Here is a 27,198-nt window from a genome sequence, read left to right on the forward strand (position 1 = left end):
GTGTATGGGGACAAACATAGAGTAAATTCTAGAATCATTTCCCTGATGAAAGCCATAAAATGTTTGTCCAAAGGATGCACATCATACTTGGCATTTGTGATTGACGCAAAGAAGGAAAAGAAAGAAATGAAAAGAATATCAGTGGTGTGTGACTATCCGGAAGTCTTTCCTGAAGATCTTCCAGGATTGCCCCTTGATAGACAAGTAGAGTTTCAGATAGACTTGTTGCCAAGATCGACACCAATAGCAAAAGCACCATACTGGTTAGCACCGACAGAGATGAAGGAGCTTATGATGCAACTGCAGTAGTTGTTGGACAACGGTTTCATTAGACCTAGTTCTTCACCATGGGGAGCTCCTGTGTTATTCATGAAGAAGAAGGACGGGAGCATGAGAATGTGCATAGACTATAGAGAACTGAACAAGGCAATGGTAAAGAACAAGTATCCATTGCCAATGATTGATGACCTGTTCAATCAGCTTCAAGGTTCAAGCTATTTCTCAAAGATCGGTCTTAGGTCAGGATATCATCAGTTGAAGGTGAGAGAGAAAGATATTAAGAATACCACATTCAGAGCGAGATACGGACACTATAAGTTCTTGGTTATGTCATTTGGACTAACCAATGCTCTAGCAGGATTTATGGATTTGATGAACAGGGTTTGTAAACCATTCCTCGATAAATCCGTGATAGTGTTCATTGATGACATTCTAATTTACTCAAAGAGCCAGCAAGAGCATGGAAAGCACTTGCAAGAAGTGTTAGAAGTTTTGAAGAAGGAGAAGTTGTACGAAAAGTTCTCCAAATGTGATTTTTGGATTCGAGAAGTCCAATTCTTGGGTCATGTGGTTAACCAGGAAGGAATAATGGTTGATCCAAAATAGATTGAAGTTGTGATGAAATGGGAACGACCAAAAGGTCCAACTGAGATTCAAAGCTTTCTGGGATTAGCTAGATATTACCAAAGGTTTATCCAAGGCTTTTCTTCGATAGCTGCTCCATTGACAACTTTGACCCATAAAGGAGCTACATATACATGAAACAAGAAACACGAAGAATCATTCGAGAAATTTAAGAAGAAGTTGTGTGAAGCACCGATTCTTTCTTTACCTGATGGAGTTGAAGACTTCGTAGTCTATAACGATGCATCTGGAGTTGGGTTAGTTTGTGTTCTGACCCAGAGAGATAAGGTAATCGAATAATCGTCTCGACAATTGAAAGAGCATGAAAAGAACTACCCCACTCATGATCTGGAGTTGGCAGCGGCAGTATTCACATTAAAGATATGGATGCATTATCTTTATGGAACAAAGTGAAAACTCTTCACTAATCATAAAAGTCTCCAGTATCTCTTTGATCAAAAGGAATTAAATATGAGATAACGACGCTGGCTAGAGTTACTTAAGGATTACGACTAGGAGATACTTTACCACCCTGGTAAAACAAATTTCGTAGTTGATGCTCTAAGTCGAAAAGTATACCTGGAAAGAAAGAGGCCAAGAGCGTTAAGAATAGAAGTTGTCTCAACAATTGTGGAAAATATTAAGAAAGCTCAAGTTTGCATAAAAATGACCAAAAGGAAGAACATTTAGGCAAGACGTTGGTATTAGATACAAATAGTCAAGGATTGAAGGTATTCTAAAACAGGATTTGGGTGCCTAAGAGGGGAGGAATAAAAGATCTTCTGATGGAAGAATCTCACAAGACCATGTACTCGATTCATCCTGGAAGCAATAAGATGTATAGGGATCTGAAACCTTACTACTGATGGCCGACGATGAAGCTAGATGTTGTAAAGTATGTCACAGAGTGTGTAACATGTGCGAGAGTTAAAGCACAACATCAGAAACCATATAGGAGTTTAGAACCTTTACCTGTACCGATAGGTAAATGGGAAGACATCACCATGGATTTTGTAACTAAACTACCTAGGACGAAGAATGGTCACGACATGATTTGGGTAGTCGTGGATCGTTTCACAAAGAATGCACACTTCATAGCAGCCAATGACAGATGGTCTACGGATCAGCTTGCAAATGCTTACGTGAAGGAGATAGTAAGACTTCAAGGTCTTCCCTTCATGATTTGTATCGGATCGTGACAGTCGTTTCACATCAAGATTTTGGAAAAGTCTACAATAGAAATTGGGTACGAAGTTGTGTTTAAGTATAACCTACCGTCCGTAGACTGATTGTCTGAGCGAAAGGACAATTCAAACACTTGAAGATATCTTAAGATCATGTACCCTAGAATTTCAAGGTAACTGGGATGAGCATTTACCCCTGGTAAGGTTTCCCTACAACAATAGTTACCATTCAAGCATTAAGATGGCACCTTATAACGCCTTGTATGGACATAAGTGTCGTATGTCGTCTTGTTGACTTAAGGCCGGAGAAAAGCAGTTTATGGGTCCCGAGATAGTTCATCAGACTACTGAAACGCTAAAGGTGATTAGAGAAAGGATGTTAGCAGCTCAGGATCACCAAAAGAGCTATGCTGACAAGATGCGACGACCAATGACATTCGAATTTGGAGATTTGGTGTTACTCAAAGTCTCACCGTGGAAGGGACTTATAAGATTTGGAAAGAGAGGAAGGTTGAGTCCAAAATTTATTAGGACACTCAAGGTTCTTTAGAGGATTGAGAACCAAGCTTACAAGCTGGAATTACCAGAAGCACTGGATGGTATTCATAACACTTTCCATGTGTGTTATTTGAGGAAGTTTACGGGAGAAGTTACCAATATTATTCCACTTTCGGAGTTAAGGGTTGATGAAGATAGGAGGTTAATCGAAGAGACTGAAGTAATTTTTGACCATAAGACGAAGAAATTGCGACACAAGATGGTTGAATTAGTACTAGTGCGATGGAAACATTCAAACGGGTCGAGCCTCACCTGGGAGACAGAGAGTGAAATGATGAGTTGCTATCCACATCTGTTTGCTGATGCATGATTCCGGGACGAAATCATCCTAAGGGGGAGAGAATTGTCACGCCCGCGTTTCTGGCTAAGCATTATTATGATGATGTAATAATTAGGGTCAACAATTGTAACGTATTTTATGTAATGAAGAAGAATTATTTGAGTATTATGTGATTTATGTATAACATATGTGCTTATAACGATATAATAAACTAATAATAAAAATATGTGTCAAAAATAGAATGAAAATTAGACCCAATATCTTTAAAGAAAGTTGAAGTAGTTGTGAAAAGGATTCCGGAGATGTAAAGAACACTGAAATCCGACTTATAACGAAGAAGTTATGAACCGTCGAAGTTTCACGAATAAACCGGCATGGCACCGCATATCGTAAAAAGTGAATTTTTGATAAACTACTTTTTAGCCTTAGTAATCTAAACAAAATTTGTAGTAGACGATAAACCGAGAACGTACATAAAAAGAACGTCCAAATCAGACTTCGTTAGAAGAAGTTGTGAATTTTCCAAGATTTAGCATAACAGTATACAGCCCGGAAATCGAATTTTAGATCGATCGATTTTTAGCCACACAATCTAAACAAGAACTGAAGATCTCGTTAATAGGAGCTCAACAATATAAAGATAGACGAATATGGACGTCAGATGACAAAGTTATGAATTTTTAACGAAATTTAAATGTCTAATCCTATTAAAATATAACTTTGAAAATAAAGTCAAAATTAGCTGACGGAGTCTAAACTCTAGATCATGTGGCTACCTACGCGTAGATATAAAAAACATCAAAAACGGAGCTCGTATGCGAAAGTTACGGATTTTAGAAGATAATTAATTTTTGAGCTAAACCAGCGAGTGACACGTGGCACAATTTGAGCCACTACTTCTTCCCCACGGCTTTGCACCAGATACTGACATGTGTCAAATTTCGCCCAACGTAATTCTTAGGTACGCCTAACGTACTGCTGTTTTAGCCATTACGCCTCGCGTAATTTTGAGTACGCCCAACGTACTGGGCACTGGTCAGCCTATAAATAGAGCTCGTTTTTCACTCATTTCTCCACACCTCTTCAACCCATTCTCTCTCAAACACCCCAAAACCTCTAAACCTTTCCTTAGCACCTCCTAGGTGTTAGTAGAGAATCCCGAAGCGCCAGAACGCCCCAAGAAGAAGAGATTTCGGCTCAGAAGTTCTGCCCGTGCAGAGCCTAGTTTCTCGCTAAACCCCCTTGTAAGTGAGTTATGCTTACCATAATTTAAGTATAACTTATGTTTAAGTTCATTATCTTTATTATGAACCTATAAAAAGATTTATTGGTGATTCAAAGTCGTTATACTGATTGATCTACTTAGGGGGATGATGTCTAGGCTGTGATTTAGTGAGGTGTTTAAAGTGGGATTTCCAAACAGTATATACTTCGTATACCAAACGGACCCTACCTCCGATATGATCCTACCTGGTTGTTCCTTACTTGATAGATCATGAAAGTAGACTTTTAGTTAATGATGAATCTAGACTAATAATTAGTAGCAATAAATAATAAACTAAAACTTAGTAATAATGATATGAGGTTTCGTTAAAGAGAATAAAATTGTTAGAAGCGAAGCGCTGCCCGAATTTCGAGTCGTCACTTTAACAAGTGAGAGCATAGTTACTTTCATCTTACACATAGATATGAAGTATTTAATATAAGTTACATGCTATATGTGCATATGATATGTGTTCTTGATATCTATGCTGGATGAACAATTTATACATGATAGACTTGATTTAAACTGTATATGTATTTTATACCTATAAATATGATGGGTAAATATCGATAGATGAAATAGATGATGAAAGATGAAATATAATGATGAAATGCCTCGATGTTAAAGCTGATCCACTCATCTAGCGGAGTATATATGACAACCACAAACTATTCTAGACAGTCCAGTGGAACGTTGGCAGGCTCGCAACCTGTAGGTGTTTTTGAACTACGTGTATTACAGGTAGTGGCATAAGAGCACAGGTGTGATGATCGAATGAGAAATCTATAGATTATAGGTCGTTAGAATGATAGATGTTTGTAACGCATGTACTATTTCTGTTTATGCTTATACACTGTATTGACGATGACATGCCAACGTTTTTAATATAATTAAAATACATTTCTTCAGAAATGCTTTGATAATATTTTTATCATATTTTGGTAAGAAATTCTGCAATATTATTCTTCAAAAAGATACTCTGATTTTTAAATAAAGCATAAACAAATCGGTCTTTTTCTGGCTGTGATATTGAGGATGTCACAGTCCCCATGAGATGCTTTGGTGTGTAGGACGCCTTATAGTTTGAGGAAATGTATCAGTTGAGAAGAGTGACTTCGAGGAGTCAGGGTAGTCCTTGAGGAGGGTATACATAGGTGTGGAAGTTAGAATTGGGCCGGTACTATTAAAAGCACAAGATTTATACCCGAGACCAGGAAGACCACAATGAATCTAGGGAAATCGAGAGTATGAACCTTCTCGTTTGTTTTCTAATCATTTATGTGGTTATGTTTCAGTATGGTGGTGACATGTCATGGAGCAGGGGGGTTCAGGATCTGGACCTGGTTCGGGCACGAGCACCGAACCGATTAATGAGAGGCTACGTGAGTTCATTGCATCTGAGGTTACTAGATGCATCCTTGATGCGACCCCGGTGATGTTCGGGTCGATGAATGAGGGTATCATCGTGTTGATGGAGGATTGCCTTTAGATATTCAGGGACGATCTGGCTGCTAGCCAGTCGGGGCCTACACACTCTCCTTCAAGGATTTCAAGGTATGTGGGGCACCAGATTTCTTTGGGCCAAAGGACCGCATCATAGCCAGGTGTTGGATAGCTGACATTGAGTGTGCTTAGATGACGAGCTTCTGCCCTGAGGGGTCAAAGTTAAGGTTCGTTGTAGGATGTTTGAGGGAGCGAGCCCGAGATTAGTGGGAGGAGGTCGGCGATGCTTTGGGAGCCCCATCCATTGAGGCCATGACCTGGCCAGATTTTGTGACCCGGTTTCGAGCAGAGTTTGCACTGGCTGTTGAAGTGCAATAGTTAGCTTAGGAGTTTCTTGACATGAGACAAACGACCGAGACTGTGGCGGAGATCACTGCTAAGTTCAGATAGGAGCATTGTTAGTACCCCAGTATGCAACTGATGAGGAGATGAGGAAGACCCGATACCATGATATGCTAAGATCTGACATCAGGGAGTTCGTTAGTTTTTCTGCGTTCCCGACTCTGGATGACATGATATCCAGGGTGCAGGAGCGTGAGATTGATTTTGAGCACAAAGGGAAGAGGAAGGGGGCCTAGGCATGCCATTTGGGGTTGCAATGAAGAAACCCAAGGGTTTCGACTCTAGGTTGAAGGGTCAACAGGGGCGGAGACGCTGTGGCAAATGTGGCAAGTCGCATAATGGGGTTTGCAGAGTGGGTGGTTCGTGCTGCTACAAGTGCGACAAGACATGACACTTTAGCAAGGATTGTACTCCTGCTATCACCACCACCCAAACATCAGATTTGATTTGCTTTCATTGTAATTTTCGGGGCCACAAAAAGGCCAACTATCCGAGTTTAGCATCGGGGGGACCAATAGTAGCACCTGCTCCAGCGACCCTACGGGTCACTGATTGCCGCCAGGGAAAGGCGGATGTGCCTATTGTGAGGTGCAGGGCTTTTCAGCTGATTGCTGAGGAGGCACGTGATGCACCAGATGTGGTGACGGGTATGTCTCTTCTCCTTAACTCTTTATTTATGCTGATTTCTCTGCTTATATTTGAGTGTTTTATTTTAGTATTGTTCCTTGTGAACGACATCTCTACTATGATATTATTAGATTCGGGGGCTACCCGATCTTTCGTGTCTCTAGCGCTCAGCAAGAGGTTTGTTGGAGCTCCGAGTGAGCTCGATCATCCATTACAGATTGAGATTGCGGATGATCGATCTGTCTGGGTATCGAGAGTTCATTGGGATTGTGTTCTAGAGATGTTTAGCGAGCAGTATCTGATCGACTTGGTTCCGATTACTTTGCACGGGAACATGGTTATAGTGGGGATGGATTGGCTGAGCCCCAATGGGGCGGTGATTGATTTTGAGCATCATATGGTACGTGTTAGGACCCCAACTAGGGGAGAGTTGGTGGTCCATGGAGAGGGCGCTCAGCGTGGGCCGGTCCTATGCTCAACCGTTAGGGCCAAGCTGTAACATACACGTTCAGTTATCGTGTTTTGTTAGTTTAAAAATGAATATTATTAAATAATATATGGTTTTGAGCATTGAGTTCTAACAAGATAGTTTTATGAGATTTTAAGTAAAACTATGTTTCGAATCATTCGGGAAGTATTGGAAGTCTTATGAGATTCCAATCAAAAGTTAAATATCAAAAATTAACGAAAATATAAAGTTGGAAAGAAGTAAAAATAATGTTATTGAAAGTTGTAAATTATCTCGTTAGAAACATTTGGGCGAAAACCTCATCGAAATCCGAGTTATAACAAAGAAGTTATGACTTGTTGAAGTTTCGCGTCAGAACCGGCACGACGTCATATGACGTAAAAAGTGGGTTTACGATAAACTACTTTTTAGCCTTTGTGATCTAAATGAAAGTCGTAGTATTTGTTAAACTGAGAACTTTCATAAAAAGAACGTCCAAATCTGACTTCGTACGAGGAAGTTATGATTTTTCTAAGTTTGAGTATAGGCGGTATACAACTAAAACTCGAAAAAAAGATCGAGTGATTTTTAGCCGACACAATCTAAACGAGAATCGATGGTCTCGTCAATAGTTGTATAACGGTAAAAAGACAGACAAAAACGGACGTCGGATGAAGAGGTTATGAATTTTTAACAGACTTATCCTGTCTCGGCCTGTTAAAAATTTAACGTTAAAAATAAATTCAAAATTAGCCGACGGAGTCTAAACAAAAGTTGTAGAGTATAATCTCACCTACGCGTGGATATAAATAACGTCAAAAACGGAGCCCGTATGCAAAAGATATGAATTTTTGAAGTTTTAAATAAAAATTCGAGACTTATCCGAAGCCGTACGCCTAACGTACGAGAGTACGCCCAGCGTACTCGGACTAGGTCAGAAGTTGGCCACTTCGCCACTTTCTTCGGACGGAGCACACCTATCACATAATTTTGGCACGTCCGAGGCCCGGGAACCGAGCGTAAGCCACGTTGCTCTACGCGCAGCGTATAAGGCATACCCCCAGCGTAATCTGAGGCCACGACCTCCTATAAATAGCATGCGAGACTCTCCGATTTTTTGTTACAATTTCCACTCTCTTTCACTTTCTACTTATTCTCTAGCCACTCTAAACCACCCCGAAGCCTAGGGAACCTCCCTAACACCCGAAGCAAGTCCCGAAGCCCCGAAGTTCCCGAGAAAATATTTTTATCAGTCGAAACTCTACCCGCGTAAAGCCCGAATTTCAACTAAAATCCCCGGTTTCATCAAAGAAAGTCATCTCTAGAAACGAAGTGTTGTCTAAAGTGCCATTTTATCATTCGGTTATTTCACGGTGATTTCAATATAGGGACAATTCTGTGTTATGTGTTATATGTGCAATGTGCTTTCCTGTGTTATTATAATAATGGAGTTATACCTTTGACTAAGCATCACTTTGGTATTGGTATGTAGTCTTTGTCCATGAAGTGAATGACTAAGCATCACTTTGGCATTGGCAGAAGGCTAGGTAGGGCTGAAAGCCTGTAAATTACTAGTAAAATGATAAATCAGAAATCGTTTATTTTCTATGCCATCTGGGCTGAAGTCTTATTGATGTATATCATGTTGAAATTGTTGTATTTCATTGATTGTAAATCCTTGAATTAGATTATTCGTTGATATCGAAAGCCTGTCATATGATACTCATCTGGCTTTGTTGTTCTTTGTCCCCCTTTGCTTCTGTCATATTGATATATATATGGCATAACGTTATATTGTAACAGTTATTGAACTCACTAAGCGTCACCGCTTATCCCTCTCAGTGTTTAATTATTGCAGGTGATAAGCATCCAGTATAGTTATGTACTGTTAGAAGATGTAGAATAGATAATATTATAGCTTTTGTATTTAGTGTATAAATTCCTGGGAAGTTACGTAATATATAAAACTTTGTAAAAACCTCGTTAGTCGGTTTGTATCCAGTCTTTTGTAATAAGACCATATATGTAAAATATGTTTATGAATATGCATGTAGCATGTTTGGAGTAATAACGTTAAGTATGAAAGGGGTCTTTCACAGACACTATCTTCATAAGGGTTGTTCCGGTTACGTCGCCTATGTTATGGATACCTGGGAGAAGGGTAAGGCGTCGGTTGATGATGTGCTAATTGTGTGGGAGTACCCAGATATGTTTCCGAAGGATTTTCCTGGAGTGCCTCCAGAGAGGCAGGTGGAGTTCTGGATTAACTTGGTTCCTGGTGTGGATCCGATAGCCAAAGCACCATATCGGTTAGCTCCACCAGAGATGCAGGAGTTATCTACACAGCTTCAGGAGCTGTTAGACAAGGGGTTCATCTGATCGAGTAGTTCGTCTTGGGGTGAATTGATCCTATTTGTGAAGAAGAAGGATGGGTCGCATCGGATGTTTATTGACTACCGAGAGCTGAATAAGCTAACGGTGAAGAACCATTATCCACTCCCAATGATTGATGATTTATCTAACCAACTTCAGGGTGCATCTTAGTTTTCCATGATCTTCATTCGGGTTATCGTTAGATGAGGGTCATAGAGGACGATGTGCAGACGACAACCTTCCAAATTCGTTATGTTCATTACGAGTTCGTAGTGATACCCTTTGGGCTCACCAATGCCCCAGTCGCGTTCTGGATCTCATGAACCGCGTGTGCCGACCGATGTTGGATTAGTCTGTGATTGTATTTATTAATGATATCTTTCTCTATTCCAAGACCCAAGAGCTACATCAGGAGCACTTGAGGGAGCTTTTGGAGACTCTAAAGAGGGAGAGACTTTTTGAGAAGTTCTCCAAGTGTGAGTTTTGGTTGCACAAGGTGCAATTTCTGGGGCAGCTTGTCGACCAGAACGACATTCTGGTCAATCCGGACAAGGTCGAGGCTGTGATGAGGTGGGAGGTTCCAAAGTCTCCATCTGAGATTTAGATTTTCCTTGGTTTAGCATGTTACTATCGGAGATGTTGGATATAGTGTCTAAGTCCATAATTATATTTGGTATGTATTTGACCCGACCCGGCATGGTCCATTTGGGTTGCATTTCACCCGAACAATTTATGGATAATCGTTTGAGAATAGTATAAGTTATGATTTATTAATATATTATAAGTTCTAATATATTAATATAAAATCATATTATTTAATTAGTGTTGATCTATAATTAATTTAGAATTAATTTAGAGATCAAAAGTATGACTAATTAAATATGGGCTCTTGTATTTATATAGTGTGGGCTAATGCTTATTTGGAATGGGCTAGGCTTGCATGGAAAGTCCATGGATACTCCATGGAGCTTTAACCCATGGATCTCATGGAAATGAAAAGACATGGGTATTAGGGTTTACATGGATGTAACCCTAATCCACCACACTATATAAAGGAGGCTTTGGTTCTTGAAATAACACGAGTTGATGTGTGTAAACCAAGAGGGCCGATTTCAAGAAGTTTGTGACTATTCTCTCAAGTTTCCAAGTTTGTGGTGATTTGTGACTTCCATTTGAGGCATCCACATTATTGGTGCTAGGCTCTCAAACTCCAAGCAATCAACTACTACTACAAGGTAAGTAATTCTACTAGTTTTATTTGATTCAAGTATCCCATGCCATGCTAGTTAGGATAAGAACCTTGGAAAAATAATTATTTGCATGTATCTTAGTCAAACATAGATCCAAGGTTTCTAGGGTTGCATGTACACCATAGGAGTGTTAGAATGCTCAAAACCCATCAGTGGTATATGTACTTACGATTCTTGAAATTTTTGATATGAACACTCATAAACATATGAGTTTAGAAGATCATAGAAATTATGTGCTAATAATTGATTAGATTAATTCTTGATCTTTATGTGTTTTAATGGAGTCCATAACTAGTTCTTAAGTTATGGATAACCAAAAGTCACATTTATAAATAACCATTAAAAGAACACATAGGTTACAAAAAATGAAGAGTCTTCATTTTTAATAACCATTAACTCATAAGTTATGAGAAATGAAAAGTTTTGAAAGTTTACAAAACTTGCCCTCAAGTTTTGGAACATGTAAAGTCATATTAAAAACTTTAGTTCCAACCCCTAGAATTTTAAAAGTTAAAATTCAACCCTTATACTTTATAATATTATAAGTTTAATAATATATATATATATATACATATATATATATATATATATATATATATATATATATATATATATATATATATATATATATATATATATATATATATATATATAAGATCAAGCCGTCTTACCGCTAGTACGCCTCATTCACGAAGCCGGTCTATAAGGGGGGTATAAGGTTGTTGCCTATAAAATGGCAACTTAATGGGTGTCCACTCTCACCACCGCTTCCTTGATCGGTGGAGGGTCGTTAGCCGAACGGGTACGACAAGGACTTATAAATTCTCATTAAAAGTATAATGATAATACTAAAGTAACTAAACTTTATTGAATTCTCAATCTTAGTTATTTTAGGAAAATGTGAATAAGGTGCTAATCCATGAAATTACACTTTACACTTTGTTTAAGTCGTTAATGGAGCGTGTGTGGTTAACCGGCACACTAACTTGAACTTAACAAGGTAGGTAAAGGGTGACTTAATGTTTATCATAGTATCGATGGAGCGTGTGTGGTTAACCGGCACATCAATTGAGGGGTAATACATTAAGGGTACCAAGTAATTTGCATGGTTACTTCACACCTTGTTTTGTGATCCTCGGCATCCCAGTCACAAAACTTGAAGGGCACACTCGAGATTGAAACATGCCATTGAAGAAAGTTCAATGAATCTCAAAGAATCTAGGAGTTTCTAAACCAATTAAAACCTAATTAAATATTTCGTTTTTCATGGTGGAAATTGGTGAATCGTCATTCACCTACCTTCAAATATCTTATAGCTTAGAGTACGGCATCCCTCTTCTAAGTTATAAAATATTGTGTTGGGTCCTAGCCTTAATATTACATTTGGGTGTTTTGTTAAGGACTATCTCTATATCTAATCTAATCTATTCCCTCTTCTTTTCAGATGTCTTCCAATAACAATTCTGGCTCAAACCCTACTAGCTCCTTCTCTCTCATGAATCTTTGTGGGAGAGTCATCTTTGATGGGTCCAACTTTACAGATTGGATCAGAAACATCAGGATGGTCACTCGGTATGAGAACAAAGAATATGTTCTCGACAAGGAGGTGAAGGTACCCGAGCCAACTGCTACTCCTGAAGAGCTTGCTGAATATGAGGTACATGAAAGAGATGCTACAAAAGTGGCATGCATCATGATGGCCACCATGACAGCCGAGCTCCAAAAGTCCTATGAGGACTATTATCCTTTTGAGATGCACCAGGACTTGATGGACCGCTACCATCAAAGTGCTCGTCAAGAGCGATATGAAATAATCTCCTCCATGATAACAACCCGAATGAAGGATGGTGAACCCATCACGGGCCACATGCAGAAAATGCAAAGGTATGTGGACTGTTTACTGAAGCTGAATGTGAACTTCCCTGAGGAGTTAGCAATAGACATCATTTTGCACTCCTTGCCATCGTGTTATGATCAATTCCGCATGATATATCACATAAACAAGGAAGAAGTCACCCTCAGCAAACATCAAGGACTCATGAAGACCGCCGAAAGTGGTCTAAAGGGTAAGTCGGTTGTTACTACTCCTACTCCTACTCCAACTGCGGCCAATGTCTTGGCAATCGGGCATGGCAAAGGGAAGAAGAGAAAGAACCCTTCTAAGGGTACCAAGGGTAAGACCCTTGAAGGCTCCTCTTCAAGCAAAACCAAGAAAGGTTTTGTCACTCCTTCTGCTAACCCTAATGAGGCTGAATGCTTCTATTGCCATGAAAAGTCGCACTGGAAGCGAAACTGCCCAAAGTACCAGCAAGATTTGAAGGATGGGAAAGTAAAACCCAACCATGCAGGTATATACACTATATTGTCTAATAACTCACCTCATTCTAAGTCTTGGGTCCTTGATACAGGTTGTGGTATTCACATATGTTGTGATTTGCAGGGACTAAAAGGAAGTGAGAATGTGGAGCAGGGAAAGATAAACTTGATCATGGGAAACAGGAAAGCTTCACATGTCACCAAGATAGGAGTTTATTCCTTAGTGCTAAATAGTGGGTTTACATTAGATTTGAATAAATGTTATTATTCGCCAGAAATGGCAAGAAATGTTATTTCCTTTCATGCATTGTATAAACAAGGTTTTACCTTTTATTTTGATAATAATAATGGTAGTATTGATGCTTTCTTTAATAATGTTCTTTATTTTAAAGCATTACCTTGTGATGGCGTGTATGAAACTGTATCTGTTGTAGATAATATAGGAAATAATGTATTGTGTATTAACTCTTCCACTAGCTTAGATAAAGCATCCTTATGGCATTGTCGTCTTGGACATGTAAGCAAGAAACGCATAGGCCAACTCCAAAAGGATGGAGTCTTGGAGTCATTTGACCTAAAGTCAGATGATAGTTGTGAATCTTGTTTGCTTGGTAAAATGACAAAGTCACCTTTTACTGGCACTTGTGCTAGGGGTGAAGGTTTGTTGGACCTTATACACACGGATGTGTGTGGACCCTTCAGAACCGCCACAAGAGATGCTAATCGGTTCTATGTGACTTTTACTGATGATTTTAGTAGATATGGATATGTCTACCTAATCAAGCATAAGTCAGAAACCTTTGAGAAATTCAAAGAGTTTAAGCAAGAAGTGGAGAATCAGTTGGGCAGGAACATTAAGATGCTTCGATCCGATCGTGGTGGTGAGTATCTTAGTACTGAGTTCCTTGACTATCTTAAGGAATGTGGTATTGTCTCACAATTGACACCTCCTAGGACACCACATTTGAATGGTGTAGCTGAGAGGCGCAATCGGACCTTGTTGGACATGGTTCGTTCCATGATGAGTCGAGCTTCGCTACCAATCTCATTTTGGGGGTATGCCTTAGAGACTGCCACCCATATCCTTAATCTAGTCCCTACAAAGAAGGTTGCCAAAACACCTCATGAGGTGTGGACTGGAAAGTTCCCAATCTAGACCACATCAAGATTTGGGGTTGCGAGGCTTTCGTGAGACGTGAGACTCACGATAAGCTCGAACCCCGAAGCGAAAGGTGTATTTTCATCGGCTACCCACAGAAATCCTTTGGTTACATCTTCTACAGACCCAGTGATAATGTGCTCTTTGTAGCAAGAAGAGGATTCTTTCGAGAGAGAGAATTCATGAGCCAAGGAGACAGTGGGAGGCAAATTGACCTTGAGGAAATTCAAGAGTCAAGTGGTGAAGGAACCTCAAACCCTAGCCCTCAACCTGAGGAGGAAACTCCTGTTGAGCCGACTGAAGAATCTATACCTCTGAGGCGTTCCACCAGAGTTAGGAATGCACCTGAGCATTATTATGGTTTTCGTATTACTGCAGAAGGTAAGACACTTATCAGTGATAACATACTGGTAAATCTGGATGAGCCTAACAGCTACACGGAAGCCATGGCAGGCCCTGAGGCTGCTAAATGGAAAGAGGCTATGGATAGCGAGATACAGTCCATGTATGACAATCAAGTTTGGAACTTGGTTGACAATGTACCTGATCGTAAGATAGTTGGGTGCAAATGGATCTTCAAGTAGAAGACCGACATGGATGGTAATGTGCACACTTATAAGGCACGACTGGTTGCAAAGGGTTATTCTCAAACTTCGGGAGTTGATTATGATGAGACCTTTTCACCAGTGGCCAAGATTAAGTCTATTAGGGTTCTGTTAGCCATTGCTGCATTTCATGATTATGAAATATGGCAAATGGATGTCAAAACCTCTTTCCTTAATGGAAAGTTGGCTGAAGATGTTTACATGGTTCAGCCAGAGGGTTTTGTCAGTACAGACTACCCCAGTAGAGTGTGTAAGCTCGAGAAATCCATTTATGGATTAAAACAGGCACCTCGCAGATGGAATCTTTGCTTTGATGAGAAAGTCAAAGAATTTGGCTTTTCAAGGAGTGAAGATGAATCTTGTGTCTATATCAAGGCTAGTGGGAGTATATTCAGCTTTTTGGTACTGTATGTGGATGACATACTACTCATAGGAAATGACATCCCAACCCTGCAGGAAGTAAAGTCATGGCTTGGGAAGTGTTTCGCTATGAAGGACCTTGGAGAAGCTGCCTATATCCTAGGGATAAGGATTTTGAGAAACAGGAGTAAAAGACTAATTAGACTTAGTCAAAGCACCTAGGTGGACAAAGTGTTGAAAAGGTTCAACATGCATAACTCCAAGAAAGGAGAGTTACCCATCCAGAGTAACGCCAGATTGAGTAAGACACAAAGCCCTAGTACTGAGGCTGAGATAGCAGAAATGAGTCGAATACCTTATGCTTCAGCTGTAGGATCGATCATGTATGCTATGACGTGTACTCGACCTGATGTAGCCTTTGCTTTGAGCATGGTTAGCAGGTATCAGGGGAACCCTGGCAAGGTACACTGGACTGCGGTAAAGGATATCCTCAAGTACCTACGGAGGACTAAGGACTGGGTCCTTACCCTCGGTGGCAGTGAGGACTTGAGAGTTGTAGGGTACAGTGATGCTAGCTTTCAGACTGACAAGGATAATTTCCGCTCTCAGTCGGGCTGGGTCTTTACTCTAAACGGAGGGGCAATTACTTGGAAAAGTTCCAAGCAGGAGACAGTGGCTGATTCCACTTGTGAATCAGAGTATATAGCAGCAAGCGAGACAGCAAAGGAGGCTATATGGCTAAAGAACTTCATCGGAGACCTTGGAGTTGTACCAGCTATAAAGGAGCCAATGGAGATTTTCTGTGACAGCAATAGTGCGGTTGCCTTAGCCAAGGAACCAAGAGATCATGGGAGATCTAGACACATTGATAGAAAATATCACTTCATCAGACATCGAATAGAAGAAGGAATCCTCGTAGCAAAGAGGGTATCATCGGATGAGAACCCAGCAGATCCCCTCACGAAGGGACTGACTCGGGCTAAGCATCTCCAGCATGCTCGGAGCATAGGGCTGAAGGATGATATTAGTTTTAGTAGTTAGATAATCTTGAAATTTGTAAAATGTAATTGACATTTGATGATAAATAAAAGTTGTTATTTATGAGTAAAGTGTTGCTATCTCTTGTCAATCGTTTACTATTATTTCTTTTTGCATGTTTTGACTTCCAGAATAATTATGTTATGGTTTATATCATATTATTCAAGCTCTCCACAGTCGGTCATATGTTGGAAGTAGATATGAATCAAGACTGTCATGGGTTGGCTTGTAGAGGTCTAAGATGTTAGACAAAGCGGGGCTACAACACTCATGAGTGCTCATAAGTTCTGAGTATTGGATTCAACCCACGCTCACTTGTATCACTTCATGGAATTTATCTCGAGTGATCGTGAGACGGTAATATCATATAAGTCTTCAAACCTAGAGATATGATTTGTTGCCTATGAGTTGGTTATGCATTGATTGCACGAAAACGCATTGGTAACTCGATGTTATAAACCGTGCCTTTGTGTGTAGTTCAACAAGTAGTAGAGCAAACATATGAGTCGAAGTTTATCTGTTCCTTCTAGGATTAGAAGCGATATCTGGGCCCCTCGATGATTTTGTTTTGACCTATGTACCGGGCCCGGTCAGAACTAAATTGATGTGTTCAGTTAAGTTCTATGTCAAACACATCGGAAATCGGGAAACAAATGCTGGACAATAAGCAAGACCATGTTCCATGTATTTGTCCGGCTGATATCTAGAACAGAGGATTATATGATCACTTATCTAAAATGGCGCTTCATAGTTCAACAGAGTTTAAAGAGCTACGATTGCTGATCGGTTCCTGAAGTCATACTTGCAACTATAGTTATTATACTTATCCAAGTGGGAGACTGTTGGATATAGTGTCTAAGTCCATAACTATATTTGGTATGTACTTGACCCGACCCGGCATGGTCCATTTGGGTTGCACTTCACCCGAACAATTTATGGATAATCGTTTGAGAATAGTATAAGTTATGATTTATTAATATATTATAAGTTCTAATATATTAATATAAAATCATATTATTTAATTAGTGTTGATCTATAATTAATTTAGAATTAATTTAGAGATCAAAAGTATGACTAATTAAATATGGGCTCTTGTATTTATATAGTGTGGGCTAATGCTTATTTGGAATGGGCTAGGCTTGCATGGAAAGTCCATGGATACTCCATGGAGCTTTAACCCATGGATCTCATGGAAATGAAAAGACATGGGTATTAGGGTTTACATAGATGTAACCCTAATCTACCACACTATATAAAGGAGGCTTTGGTTCTTGAAATAACACGAGTTGATGTGTGTAAACCAAGAGGGCCGATTTCAAGAAGTTTGTGACTATTCTCTCAAGTTTCCAAGTTTGTGGTGATTTGTGACTTCCATTTGAGGCATCCACATTATTGGTGCTAGGCTCTCAAACTCCAAGCAATCAACTACTACTACAAGGTAAGTAATTCTACTAGTTTTATTTGATTCAAGTATCCCATGCCATGCTAGTTAGGATAAGAACCTTGGAAAAATAATTATTTGCATGTATCTTAGTCAAACATAGATCCAAGGTTTCTAGGGTTGCATGTACACCATAGGAGTGTTAGAATGCTCAAAACCCATCAGGAGATTCATTCAGGATTTCTCCAAGATAGTGGTTCCTCTAACTCGGTTGATGAAGAAGACCGTCACTTTTCGTTGGGGGCCCGAGCAGTAGGCAAATCTTGAGACACTAAGGCAGAGATTTTGTGAGGCGCCGATTTTGACCCTTTCGGAGGGTGTTGAGGATTTTGTGGTTTATTGTGATGCGTCAATCATGGGTTTGGGTGCAGTTCTGATGCAGAGGGGTCGCGTGATCGCTTACGCTTTGAGGCAGTTGAAGCCTCGTGAGGCAATTATCTGATGTATGATTTAGAGTTGGGGGTTGTGGTTTTTTCCCTTAAGATTTGGCAACATTACCTCTATGGGATCTGCTGTACTATTTACACGAATCATAAGAGCTTGCGGTATCTGATGGGTCAACCGAATCTGAAAATGAGGCAGCGCTGGTGGTTGGATGTGGTGAAGGATTATGATTGTGAGATCCTTTACCATCCGGGGAAGACCAATGTGGTGGCCGATGATCTTAGACACAAGGCGGTCACAACTCCAACCAGGGATATTTGTTTGAGGATGACCGTGATTACTCCGCTTTTGGAGCAGATTCAGGAGGCACAAATTGAGGATATGAAGGAAGAGCACCGAAAGAGTGCGTATAGTGGGTCAGGTGGCTTCCTTTGATTATGATAGTCGAGGGTTATTGACTCTTTATCGGAGACTATGTCTTTCGTATTGGGGTGGTGTGTGTTAGGTTCTGATGGAGGAGGTGCACAAATCGAGACTCTCCATTCATCTCGCGGCGACGAAGATGTATAGAGATCTTCGTCCTGATTATTGGTGGCCCTTCATGAAGCGAGATGTAGCTTGGTATATGGAGAGATGCTTGACTTGCAGGAAATTCAAGGCTGAGCATCAGCGACCCCACGACAAGATGCAACCGTTAGAGATTCCCATTTGGAAGTGGGAAGATGTTACCATGGATTTCATTATGAAGTTACCTCGGGCTGCACACAGAGTGGATTCGATTTGGGTCATCGTGGATCGATTGACCAAGAGCGCGCATTTTATCTCGATTCTGGAAAGTATCTCTACGGAGAAGTTGGTTGAGGTATACATCAGGGAGGTTGTGGAACGACATGGGGTGCCGACTTCTGTGGTTTCAGACAGGGACGTTCGGCTTACTTCTAGAGTTTGGAAGAGGTTCCATGACAATTTGGGTACTCGTCTCCATTTCAGTACGACTTTCCACCCACAAACTGACGGTCAAAGCAAGCAGACTATTTAGACCCTGGAGGATATGCTTTGGGTGTGTGTTTTGGATTTCGGTGGGAGTTATGATATGTATCTTCCTTTTGCGGAGTTTTCGTATAACAATAGTTATCACGCCAACATTGATCAACCTCCTTTTGAGATGCTCTATGGGAGGAAATGCAGAACCCTAATTTGTTGTGGTGAGGTCAGTCAGCGAGTCATGGGGAGTACCGAAGTGGTACTCAAGACTACTGAGTTGAGTCATCAGGTTTGGAGTAGGCTCCATATAGCTCAGAGTCGGCAGAAAAGCTATGCCCACAAGCGCCAATTAGACCTAGAGTTTCAGGTCGGGGATATGGTTCTTCTGAAGGTGTCACCTTGGTAAGGTGTCATTCGATTCAGGATGCGGGGATAGCTGGGCCCCAGGTATATCGGTCCTTTCAGGGTTATAGCCAGGGTGGGAAGGGTAGCGTATCGATTGGATCTTCCGGAGGAACTCAGTTAGATTCAAAATACTTTTCATGTCTCACAGTTGCAGAAATTGTTTGGCTGATGATTCCATAGTGGTTCCATTGGAGGATATTCAGGTGGACGACCGCCTGAACTACATTGAGAGACCAGTAGCGATCCTCAATAGGAAGACGAAAACATTGAGGAACAAGGTTGTTGAGTTGGTTAAGGTGTAGTAGCAGCACCACAAGGGTTCAGAATGGACGTGGGAGCCAGAGGACGAGATAGGGAGTATTACCCAGAGTTATTCCGGCAGCGAACTTCGAGGACGAAGTCTGATTCAAGTGGGGGAGAATTGTAGCACCCGAGTCGCCATGTATGAAGTTAATGACTTAGTCTATTTTAATTTAATTAAAAGGTGATGGAGGGTTTGTGAGTATGTTGGGTGTACACTAGGTACGCACAACGTACTCCTTGCATGTGTATCATGGGGGTGATCCCGACGTATGTTGGGCGTACTCAAGCCAGGGGCTAACCCTAATTTTTAGGGTTTCCATCCTATTTAAAGACCTTAAGTCCCTCAAGTCCATTACCCTTTCAGCCTCCATTTCCCTTTTACTGCCAATCTCGAACCCTAGCCTTCTTGAGTGCATTTTTGAGCTTACCTTGGGCGTTTGGGTGTTCTTTAGTGGTTTTGAAGAAGTTTAGGAAGAAGCAAAGGAGAAGAAGGAGCTTGTAGATCTAGAGTTGGTGCACCATTTCTAGCCTATTGAAGGTATAAAGTCTGAACCTTGATCATTCTAAGCTTAAATCTAGGTTTAGGGTAGATTTTAGCATCTTTTGGTCACATAACTTGGTTTCTTGGAGTATGAGCTACTCCATGCCATTTGAGTTGTCCTTTTGGACTCTTTGAAGGGTACGGAGTCATTAAAATCGTATCTTGGAGGTTAAGACTCAACCATGCATGTGTTAGTGACCACCTAAGTGTGTTGATGGGCTTAATTTATACTTTGAGCCCCAACAAGGCATGCAAAAGCATAAAGTTTGCAACTTTATGGCTTAAGACACTGTTATGAGCTTGGATCTTTGTTTTGGACGTTAAAGCTGAATGGATTAAGTCGTGGGAGCAAAATGGGTTGACTGACCAGTACGTTGGGAATACTCTAGAGTACCATACGCGTACAGGGCCAGTGCCCCGATTCCGGATTGTCATCAGCGCATGTTGAGCGTACGAGCCACGTACGTCGTCTGTGGGCTTGCAAGACTTATGGGCTTGTGTTTTGATTGGGCTTTGGACTTGTTTAGGTTGGGCCTCGGGCCCACCTGTTGTAGCAGGACATTTTTGGTCTTAAGGCCATGTTGGGTGTTCTTGGGCCATATTGGGCCTTAGAGGCCTTGTAGTTGGGCTTGGATGCCTTTTTGGACTTTGTATAGATTTGGGCCTTGGAGGGTGGTAGGCCCAATGAGGCAAAGGTAAAGAAGCCCTTTTTTTCCTTAAGTCAAGAATTAGGGTTTGGACTTTTAGGTTAGAATGTGGCCTAATTTCTAATTAGGGTTTTATGCTTGTGCGTTAGGGAGAGGATTTCGCAAGTCATCCGCAGAGTGAGATTTGATACCTTCAGTCTGGGGTGAGTTTTCCTTCACTATATCTGTGGGTCGAAGGCACCAATGTCGGCCCACTAGTTTATGATGTACTGTGCTGATTTTCTTTGTGGCAATTATGAGTTATTCATGTATTTGCTTGATGACCCTGTGATTCCTGTTATGATATTATATGGTAGTGGTAGGGTGAAATAGACCCAATATCTTGTTGAAATAGATTGAAGGGGATTCCAAGCAACCACATATGCTTTACAGTATCCATATGAAATACACCGAAGGGGATTGCAAGCACCTAAATATGCTTGATAGTAGCCGGTTGAGATAGACCGAAGGGGTAGGCAAGCACCCAGATTGTTGTATTAGGTGTCTAAGCCCATAACTATAATTGGTATGTACTTGACCCAAGAGTAGCATGGTCCATTTGGGTTGCATATCATCAGGACAATTTGTTAGGATGGACTTTTGAGAAGAGGTTATTTATGGTTTGTTAATATATTATAAGTTCTAATATATTAATATGAAATCATATAATTTAATTAGTATTGATCAAGAATTAGTTTGGAATTAATTTAGTGATCAAAAGAGACTAATTAAATCAATGGGGACTAATTGTGTAAATTAGTTATATTTATATGTTGGGCTTATGGTCCATGTTGGACTAAGTTTATGTATGGATACATAAAGAGTTGGGCCACATGAACCATGGATCATAAACCCATGAGTATGGATTAGGGTTAACCCATGACCTTTGGAATCCCACATATAAATATGTTACTCCATAGCCAAAATCATGAATGATGTATTCTTGGAGATTATGGACGATTTTGGTGGCTAGGATTCTCTCTCAAAATGTCATCCTTTGTCCATGGTGTGTTGTGATTTCATTTGAGGCATTCATACTATTGGTGCTAAGTTCTTAAAGGCCAAATACTACAAGTTCTACAAGTTACACAAAGAGGTAAACTCCTAACTAGTATTTTATGTTGTTTATATCATTTGTATGCTAGTTGTAGGCTTAAAGCTTTGGAAACAATATTGCATGTATAATTAGAGAAAACATAGATCCAAAGCTTTTAGGGTTGTATGCGCACCATAGGATGTTGTAGTATACTAAAACCCAACAGTGGTATCAGAGCCATGGGTTTTTTTCTATTATACTTGATGTTATTATTGGTTTTCAAAGTGAAAAAAAATCATTTTTTGTGCTCTCTGGACAGTGGACTCGCCGAGTTCACCTTATAATTCAACCAACTCGCCGAGTCAGTTCATGCACTCGACGAGTTGGTGCCCCTGACAACAGATTTTCTTTTTTTGGCCTGTTTTAGATTAGCATCATTACCACAAAATGTTTTTGTTCATAATGATTTTGATGCTATGGTAATGAATATCCTTATCCAAAAACAAGATAATTGTCAAAGTTTCAAGATTTGTATTAGTTTATATGATTAGCTAACTTCTTGAAAATTGTTGATGTGAATTATCTTTACTTATGAGTTTAATCTAGATCATAGAAAATTATTTGATTATTGTGTTAATTAGAATATTTGATCTTAATGGTTTTTATAAACTCCATAACTTGTCCTCAAGTTATGGAAAATTGTGACAACCGTCAATTTCCGGTCAAGTCAAAGTCAAACAAAGTCAACAAGTCAAACCGGTCAATCTAGCTAACCCTCGTATATTAGGGTTTACATTATGTTCAAACGTTGTACAACTCGCTACATTAATACAAAGTATCACTTAGAAGTGTCATGTGTTCAGGAATTCAAAACCCTAATCGGGTTAAGTGACGTAGCAAAACGATAAAACAATATTGCATACCCTTCGGGGGTGTGTAAGACTCTTAAACGTGGCTTAACGGGGTGTACAAACCTTGAGTTGCGAAGCTAAACACTCAAAAAGGTCACAAACAAAGTCTCTTTCAATCTCTCTTTAGCAATCTAAATCTCTCCCAAATCTCTCTCAAAATCTCTTTTAACTTTTGATAATCATTCGGGTCATCCCGACCCTTAACCGGGTCAAAAACCACTTAAAACAGAGTAATGATGGAAAATCAGCCCTTAGAACCGAAGCCTCCCTATAGGGACCAAAGCTGCTAAGGACCGAGACCATAAGGGACCGAACTCTGCTGAACCGAACTGCTGGAAGACCGAACCCGAACCCTCTCTTCGGCCCATTTCGCCTTCGGGCCATTTCGGCCTATTTCACCTTCGGGCCTAGCAGCAGAGACAGAACTTCGGCCCAATCCGAGAAGCTTCGCCTCTTTCACCCGGTTTTCAATGCTTTTAGCGTTTTGAGCCCGTTTTTCGTAATTTTAACGTGAGATTTTCACCCAAATTCATATTTTTACCATTTTAACCCCCAAAACTCATATTTTAATTATTTTTCAAGGATTTTTAATTAAAAATCATTATTTTATAATAAGAGGAGTATTCTACCCCACAAGTGGGTCAAGTGTGCCCACTTGCCTCCTATGTGTCACTTTCTCATTGGTCCAACCTTATCCACATCACACAAACCAAGGCAAACATCCCTTCACCCTAGCCACTTGCTCCAGCAACCCTCCATATAAAGAAATGCCTGGGATTTCCTTGATCATTTGCTTCACCATCAAACACTTATACACTTCTTAAACCATCAAGAGGGCCTCTTTTCTCTCAAATTTCAGCCACACTTTTGATGTGTTCTTGAGTCATTTATTCACTTATTGGATCATCTAAAAACTTTGTGTGTTCATCGAGTGATCTAGAATTGAAACTCATCATCTTCAACCTTCCATCCTTTAAGGAATCACATAAGGTGAGTTCATACCCCCACATTTTCATGTTTTCTTCAAGTTTTAGGGGGAAGAATACAAGTTAAAACACCAAAAACTTAACTAAACGCAAACAACAGCTTTCATCAGAAACGTTGAGTCTTATTCACGGACTGTTTTGACTATCTTAAACTTAATATATTTCAAAACTGTTTAATATGCAAATAGTTCAGGTTCATTCCTTTAAAATGACTACTTGCACATCTCCATACGATTTTACTACGATTTATGGTAATTTTTACAAAACGGCCTATCATTTTAGAAATGAATTCGGACCAGTCTGTGAATATGAACGTTTTCACTCAAGTTAAAGACTTCTAAAAATTATAATAAAAATTATGAATAAACTAGACACATTTTATGAACTCTCAGAGTTTACGGATTCAGTTTTCGACTTCGTATGATTTTTCTATGATTTTTCTAAAACAGTGCAGAAAGGTTAAAAACTAGTTAACAGCTTACAACTTTCATAACACTTTGTAACATGTTGAGCAAAGTGCGTAACCATAAGTTTCTAAATGTTGAATGTATTTCTGGTTAGTTTATCTTCATGAACAGAAATTAGTCATTCCTGATAAGGTTTTCATTCATTTAGAACACATATAATAAACTACGTTACAGTATAGCTTATGGATTTTACAATAAAAGCATACTACATGAAAACGGTTTTACTCTCAAATCAAACGGATTTTTCATATACTACATGATAAAGTATAATAGTAATAGTTTATGGATTTCACATCACGAATTTATTACATAAAAGGTGATTTCACTTCCACCACGGAAGGGGTTTAATACTCAAACTATATGTAAACTAGTTAACGTAAATTGTGAGACACGTCTTCATTGTACTCTTTGAGTACTGGTTAAAAATTCCTGAATTAGTTATAACCAGAGTCTCTTGTAGGGAGAGCGTGATAATTGTGTATAGATCTATATTGGGATTGACAACCCACACCCATGCTGCTTGCATAAGTTCGATCGGCCGATCGGGGGTGACAAATGTCATTTCGTTTCCGACGTCTGAAGAACGTCGCAGCAGGTCATCCGGTCGTAGTATGGTTATAACGACTCACATAAGGAGTTAACAATCTTTCAAGTTTACGGGAAAATTCTACTTTAAAAAGGGTTTTTATCTATTTAAAACTACAAATACGTTATAAGTGCAAAACACACACATATTCTCAGTCCTGGGATTTAGGACTACATGACTTTTATAAGGAAAATATTGGATTTTTTGGAATCATACTCTATCGGTTTTACAAGGAAAACGGCTTCTTTCTCAAATAAAACTCTTATGAACTCACCAACTTAATTGTTGACACTTTTTCAAAACTACTTGTATTCTCAGGAAATCAGTGAAACAGGAAATCAACAACATCTTGAGGATGGGACGTTAACTCGTCAAATAGTTCATTTTGTCATCATAATGTAATTGATTTTGAAACATGTAAACATATACTATGGTGTAACCTTTTCAATTATATTTATGATGGTTGTATTTACTTTGAGCACTATTATACTTGTTGTTTTGATACTATACATGAAGTCCTCCACCCCCGGACGCTTCCGCCATCCTTGGTTTGGGGGTGTGACAGATTGGTATCAGAGCATTGTTTATAGTGAACTAAGTATATCGAACCACATAAGATATACAAACTATAAATGCATTGGGAGTAAAGTCTCTGATTTAGCATTTTCAAATAACTATACTTTTAGAAATAAATAGTTTCTTGTTAAAAGTATAAGTACATACATGCATATCGGTTTAGTGTCACGTCTAAGGAAAACACAAAAGTAAAATGAGGAGTTGGACACTACGAGTAGGCCTTGAGATATGTAATCAGACTTGGGACGAATATAGCCTGATCAACTATATTTATCCGAGGTGTGATTGATGTATGCCGGGGAATGGTCGTAGTGAGCAACAAGCCTAAAAACTTCCCTTACAAGAAAATCGTTAAGAACCAAACATAACATTTAAAATACTATAGGAGTATTTTGTGGTACTATAACTTATGTGAAAACTAAACAGATTCTTGCTAGTAGATCTACAATCACTAAGTGGATACGCTAAAGTTATATATAACTTAGATATCATAGACTTAGAATCTGTGATCATTGCTTTACTTCCTGTTCCTTGTTTGGTTCTGGTTTTGGAGTATGATCACTTATTCGAAGGTCTATCATATCTTTTGTTATATGTAACTGGTATGCACCATGTCATTGTAGAAGTAACTAAGGAGGATCAAACCCCTATAATTATTTCTAGGAATATGATTATTATATGCCTCTTACCTCACCCCCATTCTCGCACGGACATCATGGCAAGATTTTACTTATCAGGAGACCCATACTTTCCGAACCCGGAGAGTTAGTGGGTGATTAGGAAAAGAGTCGGAAGTGGAGCCAGAGGTCGACAACTCTCCTTACATAAGCCAGGGCTCTCGCGAACCGTTTCTACTACATCGAACCTGTGCCCCGTTGAGCAGCATTGATCGAGGGGTGGAGTCGCCAGCAACAACAATGATCGCCATTTGGAGACCAACGAGGTTGCGATGACCTCAACCATGGGGGACCGGTTGACAGAGCCCTCCCGGTGATGACCCAGCAGATCACGAACATCGAGTTAGGGAACTGCGCGCCGCTATAGACGCTTCCATCTCACGAACTCGAGACTTAGAAAGAGACTGCTATTTCAGAGACCAACTCATTAAGGACCTTATCACAGCTCAGGCGAAGGCAAAGGGGTATCAGGATGGACACTCGACACTCGAAGAGAGAGTGGTCACAGCCGAGCATAGGTTGGCAGAACTACAGGACGCATCGGCTTCATTTCAAGCACCACTGGGGACGTATTCTCGTGACCAGAGTTCATTTTACTCGCACGACCTTGTAGATTAGGTCTATGAGTATACGTTGGTGCTATCCCCTCCATGTGTGGGCCCGACCCCGCGATTTAGTGATTACACTAGTCGAGAGACTTATTTTGCGGTCCAAACTTTTCCTTGCAATGATGTGGTGTAGACCTGCATCAGGCACAAAATTTTCTCTAAAACTAAATATACTAGAATCATACAAATGAAATGGGCATGCGTATTATTTCATTGGGAGCAATACTACTAATTCATAAGTTTATTATATATAGACTCTCGTTATGGATTGTTTTCAGAACATAAAAATTGGAACACGATACACTCAGAACTAAGATAAACTTAGCGAGATAAATCCCGACGTATAAACCCTTATTCAAGACTCATTATCATCTCACCTTTTTAAACCTCATATTTG

The sequence above is a fragment of the Lactuca virosa genome, chromosome 4 (genome assembly GCF_052849685.1).
Source record: "Lactuca virosa cultivar CGN04683 chromosome 4, Lactuca_virosa_CGN04683_v6, whole genome shotgun sequence".
In the NCBI taxonomy this organism is placed as follows: Eukaryota; Viridiplantae; Streptophyta; class Magnoliopsida; order Asterales; family Asteraceae; genus Lactuca; species Lactuca virosa.